The sequence below is a fragment of the Octopus bimaculoides genome, chromosome 2 (assembly GCF_046866305.1).
Source record: "Octopus bimaculoides isolate indiv1 chromosome 2, ASM4686630v1, whole genome shotgun sequence".
Lineage (NCBI taxonomy): Eukaryota > Metazoa > Mollusca > Cephalopoda > Octopoda > Octopodidae > Octopus > Octopus bimaculoides.
In genome coordinates this window covers 58,770,331-58,780,098 of record NC_142929.1, presented here as the reverse complement: position 1 = coordinate 58,780,098, position 9,768 = coordinate 58,770,331, and the positions used below count along the sequence as shown (strand labels likewise).

Here is a 9,768-nt window from a genome sequence, read left to right as displayed (position 1 = left end):
CTCTGCTGCCTTGTGGCCATACCCAGCTAAGAGAAAGGCTTCAGAAGCAAACCCTGTGGAAAAATCATGAGGTAGAGCCCTTGATGCAGTTCATCGTCCTTGTTGATATGATCCTTGGCCACTGTATGTTCTCCAACATTTACCATATTCTTGTTCCATATAGGAAACATTTTGCTGTATTCTTTAAACCATTATGCACAAAGAGAATGATAATGATTATTAACACCAAATCTACAGCTCAAATGTGGTGAAGAATGTGGTTTTCGGTTCAGTCCCACAACACAGCACCTTGGACAAGTGTCTTCTACAATTGTCCTGAGTCAACCAATGCCTCATGAGTGAATTTGGTAGATGGAAACTGTGTGGAAGCTTGTCTTATATCTGTGTGTGTAGGTGCCCTCTTATTTTTGTCTTTTATATCCCACCACTACTAGACGATCAGTATTGGTTTGTTTACCCTTCTGTGATTTAGTGGTTCAACAAAAGAGACTGATTGACTAAATACCAGACTTGAAAATAAGTTATGGGATCAATTTGTTTGACTAAGCCCTTTGAGGTAGTGCACCAGTATGGCCACATTCCAATGAATGAAATAAATAAAAGAAAAAAACACAAGCAACATTCAACAAAATAATGCAACTCACTTTTTTTGTATACTATACAACTGATGAAACACTAAAATAATGTTATAAACAAAAATAATCTCACAACAGAGAAAATATGTAGGATATAAACACAATTGTTCAAACCTCAAGAGACAATGCTCTACACATCAAGAACGCAGAGATGCATCAGTTAGTGCTGTAGAAACAGACATAAAACTGTTGAAAACATGATAGTTAATAATAGTAAATAATAATGATTTCAAGATCTTGGCACAAGGCCAGCAATTTTGGGGGAAGGAGTAAGTTGATTACATTGACCCTCCCCAAGCTTTCAGTCATGCTGTAACATCTCTTATCTTTCACTTGCCCTAGGAAGCTGGGTGTGTCTCAGTGAGTGATTGTAACAAACATGTAGATTAAAAGTAAATAATAATAATAATAATAATAATAATAATAATGATAATAATAATAATAATGATAATAATAATAATAATGATAATCTTTTCTACTAAAGACACAAAGCCTGGAATTTGAAGGGATAGTAATAGTCAACCACATCAACCCCAGTATTTGACCAGTATTTATTTTATCAACCCTGACTGGATGAAAAGCAAAACTGACCTTGACAGAATTTGAACACAGAATGTAATGAGTCAGAAGAAATGCCACTAAACATCTTGTTTGACATGGTAATGGTTTTGCCAACTCACCACCTTAACAATAATAATGATTTCTTTTATGGGCCACAAGGGCCCTAGACATGGAGGACAATATAAGGACGAGTTACAGCACACAAAAATTACAAAAACATGGGGTTAACATTGATCAAGGGGAGATACTACTACATTAAGATTATCCTAAGTCCTCTTAGGATAATCCAGAGTAAACCTCACGCAAAAATCTTGGATTACTCTACCATCCCCAAGGCATGAGAGAGTGCCCTCTTCCAGTTTCTTTCCTCCTGTTTAAAAAAGCATAATAATAATAATAATAATAATAATAATAATGTTGATCATGATCATGATGATTCGTAACTCTGGCACAGTACAACAAATTAATAAAGAAGGAATTTAGTTGACTGAATTAAACAAAATACCCAGTAACTGGTTTATGGGTCCCAGCGGGATGGAATTCTTTATCTAATTCCTACCTTATCAGAAATGATGTTCAATAGAGTATGAATATACATTATCATTTGTAATATAAGTGAAGTAGCTTAGGAGAGTATCAGAAAAGTGTCTGGTTATGTCCTTTTGCATTCTGAGTTCAAATTTTGACCCAGTTAACATTTTCTTAGGTTCATTTGGAGGGCCCAAAAAATGTTTAAGGCAGCCAAATTCTGGAGGGTCAATATAATCAACAGTTTTTTTCCTCCCCATCTCTAGAAATTAGTAAGGTTGATAACCTGTTGATGGATAGTTTCTGACCCTTTCAATACTAACCTACCCAAGATCACCTTTGCTTGATCCAAACTTTGTTTAAAAGGGGTTTAGATTAAAAATTCCCATCAAAATTCCATCTTGTTTTGAGTTTTATCTTTAACCTTTTACTTGTTTCAGTCATTAGACTGTGATCATCCAGGGGTACCATTTTGAAAATTTCCTTGTCAAATGAATTGATCCCAGTATTTAATTTTGTTAAGCCTGGTATATATTTTATCAGTCTTTTTTATCAAACCACACACACATGAGGTTTTTCAAGCAAGATCGTTGCCGGTGCCCCTGGACTGGCTCATGTGCGGGCGACACATGAAATCTTTCGAGCGGGATCGTTGCCAGTGCCCCTGGATTGGCTCATGTGCGGGCGACACATGAAATCTTCCGAGCGGGATCGTTGCCAGTGCCCCTGGATTGGCTCATGTGCAGGCGACACATGAAATCTTTCGAGCGAGATCGTTGCCAGTGCCCCTGGACTGGCTCTTGTGCAGGTGACACATGAAATGTTTCGAGCGAGATCGGGGCCGTCGTAGGATTTTCGAGCGAGATCGTTGCCAGTGCTCCTGGACTGGCTCATGTGCGGGCGACACATGAAATCTTTCGAGCGAGATCGTTGCCAGTTCCCCTGGACTGGCTCTTGTGTGGAGCCGTCGTAGGATTTTCGAGCGAGATCGTTGCCAGTGCCCCTGGACTGCCTCATGTGCGGGCGACACATGAAATCTTTCGAGCGAGATCGTTGCCAGTGCCCCTGGACTGGCTCATGTGCAGGCGACACATGAAATCTTTCGAGCGAGATCGTTGCCAGTGCCCCTGGACTGGCTCTTGTGCAGCTGACACATGAAATGTTTCGAGCGAGATCGGGGCCGTCGTAGGATTTTCGAGCGAGATCGTTGCCAGTGCACATGGGCTGGCTCATGTGCGGGCGACACATGAAATCTTTCGAGCGAGATCGTTGCCAGTTCCCCTGGACTGGCTCTTGTGCGGGTGACACATGACAGTGCAGCCTCAGCCGAGCAACGAGCAACGAGCAAGTAGAAGCGGCGTCATCAGCGGTGAACGAAGCCCGCAAATCGTTTCCGCTGTCGTTATGCTTCCTTCTCGTTCTCTCTCTGGCAGCTGCCGACCGCGCAGTTTTCACCCAGCCTGCGTCCGCCCGAATACAGTGCGCTAGGCCGACGGTGCTGCACGCTTTGCGGTTCCACGAACATCAATATCTCTCTCGTCTTCCTTCCTGGCGTCGGCCGGCCAACATCGCCGTCGTCGTCGCCTCCTCCTCGCCTTTCCGGCGCCATCCAGCCGGTTTCGTAAGCCGCGGCCGGGCCCCCTCGCAATCGTCGGCCCTCTAACAGTGCAGCCTCAGCCTCAGCCTCAGCCGAGCAACGAGCAAGTAGAAGCGGCGTCATCAGCGGTGAACGAAGCCCGCAAATCGTTTCCGCTGTCGTTATGCTTCCTTCTCGTTCTCTCTCTGGCAGCTGCCGACCGCGCAGTTTTCACCCAGCCTGCGTCCGCCCGAATACAGTGCGCTAGGCCGACGGTGCTGCACGCTTTGCGGCTCCACGAACATCAATATCTCTCTCGTCTTCCTTCCTGGCGTCGGCCGGCCAACATCGCCGTCGTCGTCGCCTCCTCCTCGCCTTTCCGGCGCCATCCAGCCGGTTTCGTAAGCCGCGGCCGGGCCCCCTCGCAATCGTCGGCCCTCTAACAGTGCAGCCTCAGCCTCAGCCGAGCAACGAGCAAGTAGAAGCGGCGTCATCAGCGGTGAACGAAGCCCGCAAATCGTTTCCGCTGTCGTTATGCTTCCTTCTCGTTCTCTCTCTGGCAGCTGCCGACCGCGCAGTTTTCACCCAGCCTGCGTCCGCCCGAATACAGTGCGCTAGGCCGACGGTGCTGCACGCTTTGCGGCTCCACGAACATCAATATCTCTCTCGTCTTCCTTCCTGGCGTCGGCCGCCAACATCGCCGTCGTCGTCGCCTCCTCCTCGCCTTTCCGGCGCCATCCAGCCGGTTTCGTAAGCCGCGGCCGGGCCCCCTCGCAATCGTCGGCCCTCTAACAGTGCGGCCTCAGCCTCAGCCGAGCAACGAGCATGTAGAAGCGGCGTCATCAGCGGTGAACGAAGCCCGCAAATCGTTTCCGCTGTCGTTATGCTTCCTTCTCGTTCTCTCTCTGGCAGCTGCCGACCGCGCAGTTTTCACCCAGCCTGCGTCCGCCCGAATACAGTGCGCTAGGCCGACGGTGCTGCACGCTTTGCGGCTCCACGAACATCAATATCTCTCTCGTCTTCCTTCCTGGCGTCGGCCGGCCAACATCGCCTGTTCGTGCTGTCACCATCGACCGATCGGTATCCTCCTCCTCGCCGACCCGCGGCCTCGTCGACGTCGTCTTCGAGGACCCGGTCAGGTTACGCCGCTGACCTCGTGTCGCGTCGCCGCCGGCGCGGCGGACGGGCTAGTTGTCGCTTCCCGATCCGCCACAGGCGACGCGACGTCACCGAAAGAGAGCGGTGCTGTGTGTTCGTCCCGCTAGACCGGGACGGATCAACAACCGTGGCTTCAACTCCGGGTTTCGCGGCGGTGGTGCCCCCCGCAATCTCCTCGCGCTCGCCCATCCCGGCATCGTCGTTGCTTTGGCTCGTTCGGCGGCTGCCGACAACGCCGTTTTCGTCATCGCACACACGCTTCTCGTTGACCGCAGCCCGTGCTGTCGCAATCGTTTCGGCTCGCTCGCTTCCCCGCTCGTCGTCCTTCTCGCGCGGCGGCGGCAGCAGCAGCCAGAAACCGCCTCGCTTCTTCAACCCGCACCGGCGCCCGTCCTACCGCAGCGGCCCGGTGTGCGGCAGTCGGATCGCAAACCGTTTCTACTCGGCGAACTCTTTTTCTTCCGTCTGGCGCGCTTTTCCGCTGCTACAGCAGAGCGGCGGATTAGGACGCGTAACGTACGTACGAACGAACGGCTACCGCAGCAGCGGCGGCCGCGATTTTTCAGGCTTCTCCTCCTCCTCCTCTTCGCTTTCGTTTGCTCTCCGCGCGGCGGCGGCGGCGATGGCAGCAGCGGGACTTCCGCCTCGACATCCGCCTCGACTTCCGCTCTCAGCCGACCGACGCGACGGTGACGCTACTACAGCGACGACGACGACGACGATGATACCTGGTTGATCCTGCCAGTAGTCATATGCTTGTCTCAAAGCTTAAGCCATGCAAGTGTAAGTTCATGCCGTAAACGAATGGTGAAACCGCGAATGGCTCAGGAACCGGACCTAATCCTCGGGACCGTATTCCTCACCGCGAGGAGAGTGGATAACTGTGGCAATTCTAGAGCTAATACATGCAACCGAAGCCGCGATCGCAGGTCGCACCCGGGCGTCGGGCCGAAAAACGGCTTCCGGCAGCAGCAGCGGTCTTCGTCGCCGCAGCGCCTCCGCGTGCTCGGCGTCGTCCCAGCCGCTGCCGGTCGTCGCCGGCGCCCGCTCGGCCGGGTTGGTTCCGGGACTGCTCGCCAGTTCCCGCCGCCGCCGGTCGCGACGATACGGTCGGCCTTCCGCATTGGTCGCGGCGCAAATATTAGACTGAGACCGACGCGTACGGGCCGTCGCAGCAGCCGCCGTCGCCGTGCTTCGCACGCGCGCGGGTCTAGGCGTGCGTCGGCTTCACGCCCCTTCGATTTTGATGACTCTGGATAAATGTCAGTACGATCGCACTGGCTAGTATCGACTAGCCTTCGCGCGACGGGTCCCCCGCGAGTCCGCCCTATCAACTGTCGACGGCCCGGTAAGTGCCGACCGTGGTGGCAACGGGTAACGGGGAATCAGGGTTCGATTCCGGAGAGGGAGCATGCGAAACGGCTACCACATCCAAGGAAGGCAGCAGGCGCGCAAATTACCCACTCACGGCACGGGGAGGTAGTGACGAAAAATAACGACGCGGGACTCTGTCGAGGCCCCGCGATCGGAATGAGTACACTTCAAATCCGTTAACGAGGATCGACCGGAGGGCAAGTCTGGTGCCAGCAGCCGCGGTAATTCCAGCTCCGGTAGCGTATATTAAAATTGTTGCGTTTGAAAAGCTCGTAGTCGGAATTCGGGTCTCGAAAACGTGCCCCAGCACGTTCGGGGCGACGGCGCCGTCGCGGGCGTGTCTCGCGCGCGTCCGCTTCGGTCGTCCGTTCGCACTCCCGGCCCTATTCGCCGGTGCGTGCGCGGTCGGGCCGCGGAGCTCTGCGCGCATCGTCGCTGCGACGGTCTCTCCGGTAGCCCGTCACCCGCCTCCGTAGCTTCCGCTTCCGTCCTCTCGGTCGGTCGGTCGGCATCGGCACGCGATCGTTCGGCCTCGCCGCCGTCGTCGCTGCTGCCGCCGTCTCCTCCGTCGCTTGCGGCGGTACGCGGTGTTCGGGGGAAACAAACGGGGGTCGAGCGTCGCCCGGGGCATCGCCGCTCGCACGCGTTTCGGTAGCGCGTCCACCTCCCGGTCGTTTCGGCCCGCACGGTTCCTCCGAGGGTGCTCTTCGCCGAGTGTCCGAGGCGGCCGGTACGTTCACTGTGAAAAAATTAGAGTGCTCAGAGCGAGCCCCGCCGGCTTGCATACGAAAAGCATGGAATGATGGAAAATGGCCTCGTCCGCGCGTCATCCGTCGGTCTCCGTTCACGACGAGGCAATGATCGAAGGGAGCGATCGGGGCCACTCGTATTGCGACGTTAGAGGTGAAATTCTTGGATCGTCGCAAGACGCACTGCAGCGACGGCGTGTGGCAAGCACGTTTTCCTCGATCAAGAGCGAAAGTCGGAGGTTCGAAGACGATCAGATACCGTCGTAGTTCCGACCGTAAACGATGCCGACTGGCGCTCCGCCGGCGTTCGCTTCGATGACCCGGCGGGGAGCCTGCGCGGGAAACCATAGTCGGTTCCGGGGGGAGTATGGTTGCAAAACAGAAACTTAAAGGAATTGACGGAAGGGCACCACCAGGAGTGGAGCCTACGGCTTAATTTGACTCAACACGGGAAAACTCACCCGGTCCGGACACCGGTAGGATTGACAGATCGATAGCTCTTTCTCGATTCGGTGGGTGGTGGTGCATGGCCGTTCTTAGTTGGTGGAGCGATCCGTCTGGTTGATTCCGATAACGAACGAGACTCCGGCCTGCTAACTAGCGCGTCGATTAGTGCTTTTCCGGTAGCGAGGCGGCGCCGAAGCCATCGTCGGTAGCTCCGCGCGCGTCCCGGGCTTGCCGTTGCCGCCGCTCTCCTTCGCGTCCGGCGCTGCGGCCGCGTCCGGCAACTGCCTTCTTAGCAGCCTTTCGTGCTCCGCTCCTCGCGGGTTGGTGTGCGGGTTGGTCTGGGATGGCGGTTCGCACGCGGCGTGGTTGCGGCGTCGGTTGCGGAGCGGCGGCGGTGACCCGGTCGGCTCGGCCCGCGCGAGCCCGGCGGCGGCACGCCGTCGCGCCCGGGCCAGTCGGTTGGCGAACGCAGCGCTTCTTAGAGGGACGGGCGGCAGAAAGCCGCACGAGGCGGAGCGATAACAGGTCTGTGATGCCCTTAGATGTCCGGGGCCGCACGCGCGCTACACTGGAGGTATCAGCGGGCGCATCTCCCCCGGCCCGAGAGGGTCGGGAAACCTCTGAACCACCTCCCGTGATAGGGATCGGGGCCTGGAACCAACCCCGTGAACGAGGAATTCCCGGTAGGCGCGGGTCATCAGCCCGCGTCGATCACGTCCCTGCCCTTTGTACACACCGCCCGTCGCTACTACCGATCGAACGGTCCGGTGAGGTCCTCGGATCTGGCCGACGAGTTCGCTTACGCGCGGCGGCGTTCCGCGCCGTCGCCGGCGCGTTCTCTGATGGCCCAGAGAAGACGACCGAACCCGATCGCTTAGAGGAAGTAAAAGTCGTAACAAGGTTTCCGTAGGTGAACCTGCGGAAGGATCATTACCGCAGCAGCAGCAGCCCTGCTCCGCTCCTCCGTCTCCTCCTCGCCTTTCCGGCGCCAGCCAGCCGGTTTCGTAAGTCGCGGCCGGGCCCCCTCGCACTCGTCGGCCCTCTAACAGTGCAGCCTCAGCCGAGCAACGAGCAAGTAGAAGCGGCGTCATCAGCGGTGGACGAAGCCCGCAAATCGTTTCCGATGTCGTTATGCTTCCTTCTCGTTCTCTCTCTGGCAGCTGCCGACCGCGTAGTTTTCACCCAGCCTGCGTCCGCCCGAATACAGTGCGCTAGGCCGACGGTGCTGCACGCTTTGCGGCTCCACGAACCTCAATATCTCTCTCGCCTCCTCCTCGCCTTTCCGGCGCCATCCAGCCGGTTTCGTAAGCCGCGGCCGGGCCCCCTCGCAATCGTCGGCCCTCTAACAGTGCAGCCTCAGCCTCAGCCGAGCAACGAGCAAGTAGAAGCGGCGTCATCAGCGGTGAACGAAGCCCGCAAATCGTTTCCGCTGTCGTTATGCTTCCTTCTCGTTCTCTCTCTGGCAGCTGCCGACCGCGCAGTTTTCACCCAGCCTGCGTCCGCCCGAATACAGTGCGCTAGGCCGACGGTGCTGCACGCTTTGCGGCTCCACGAACATCAATATCTCTCTCGTCTTCCTTCCTGGCGTCGGCCAGCATCAGCAGTGCCGGTAGGCGGTCGTCAGTCACTACTAGTAGTAGTAGTAGCAAATACCGAAACCCTGGACGGGGGATCACTCGGCTCGTCCGTCGATGAAGAGCGCGGCTATCCGCGTGAACTGATGCGAATTGCAGGACTCAGTGAACATCGACACCTCGAACGCACATTGCGGCCCCGGGCCAGTCGGTTGGCGAACGCAGCGCTTCTTAGAGGGACGGGCGGCAGAAAGCCGCACGAGGCGGAGCGATAACAGGTCTGTGATGCCCTTAGATGTCCGACTGGAAGGAATGTTTTTGCCTCTCATTAATTCCGACGGTCGGACCCGCGTAACCCGCCGCACGATCGATTCTACACGGCCGGCGTGTCCTCGATTCTTCCGCCGACCACCCGCCCGCCTAGTAGTGAGCTACCTCGCCTTCGCTGACGACGTCGTTCCGCGCCGCGTCAGATTAGCTCGCTCGCCACGCCGACAGCCGCCTGCCCGCCTGTTCGTGCTGTCACCATCGACCGATCGGTATCCTCCTCTTCCTCGCCTACGCCAAGCACTCCGACCGGAAGGGATATCCTCGCCTCTCCTTTCTACTGACGGTCGGACCCGCTTAACCCGCCGCTCGATTGATTCTACACGGCCGGCGCGTCCACGATTCTTCCGCCGACCATCCGCCCGCCGCCTCGTAACGAGCCCCTCGCCCTCGCTGACGCCGTCGTTCCGCGCCCCGCGCCGCGTCAGATTCGCTCGTTCGCCCGCCGACAGCCGCCTGCCCGCCTGTTCGTGCTGTCACCATCGACCGATCAGTATCCTCCTCTTCCTCGCCTACGCCAAGCACTCCGACCGGAAGGGATATCCTCGCCTCTCCTTTCTACTGACGGTCGGACCCGCTTAACCCGCCGCTCGATTGATTCTACACGGCCGGCGCGTCCACGATTCTTCCGCCGACCACCCGCCCGCCGCCCGCCGCCCGCCGCCTCGTAACGAGCCCCTCGCCCTCGCTGACGCCGTCGTTCCGCGCCCCGCGCCGCGTCAGATTCGCTCGTTCGCCCGGCGACAGCCGCCTGCCCGCCTGTTCGTGCTGTCACCATCGACCGATCGGTATCCTCCTCTTCCTCGCCTACGCCAAGCACTCCGACCGGAAGGGATGTC

The 9,768-nt window shown here is 56.4% G+C and overlaps 2 pseudogenes; both read left to right on the top strand.

Moving 5' to 3' along the window:
* Window positions 1-5,183: 5,183 nt before the first annotated feature.
* Window positions 5,184-7,961, top strand: LOC149137079 (small subunit ribosomal RNA; annotated as a pseudogene).
* A 723-nt stretch (window positions 7,962-8,684) lies between these two features.
* Window positions 8,685-8,844, top strand: LOC149137078 (5.8S ribosomal RNA; annotated as a pseudogene).
* The last annotated feature ends 924 nt before the right edge of the window (window positions 8,845-9,768 follow it).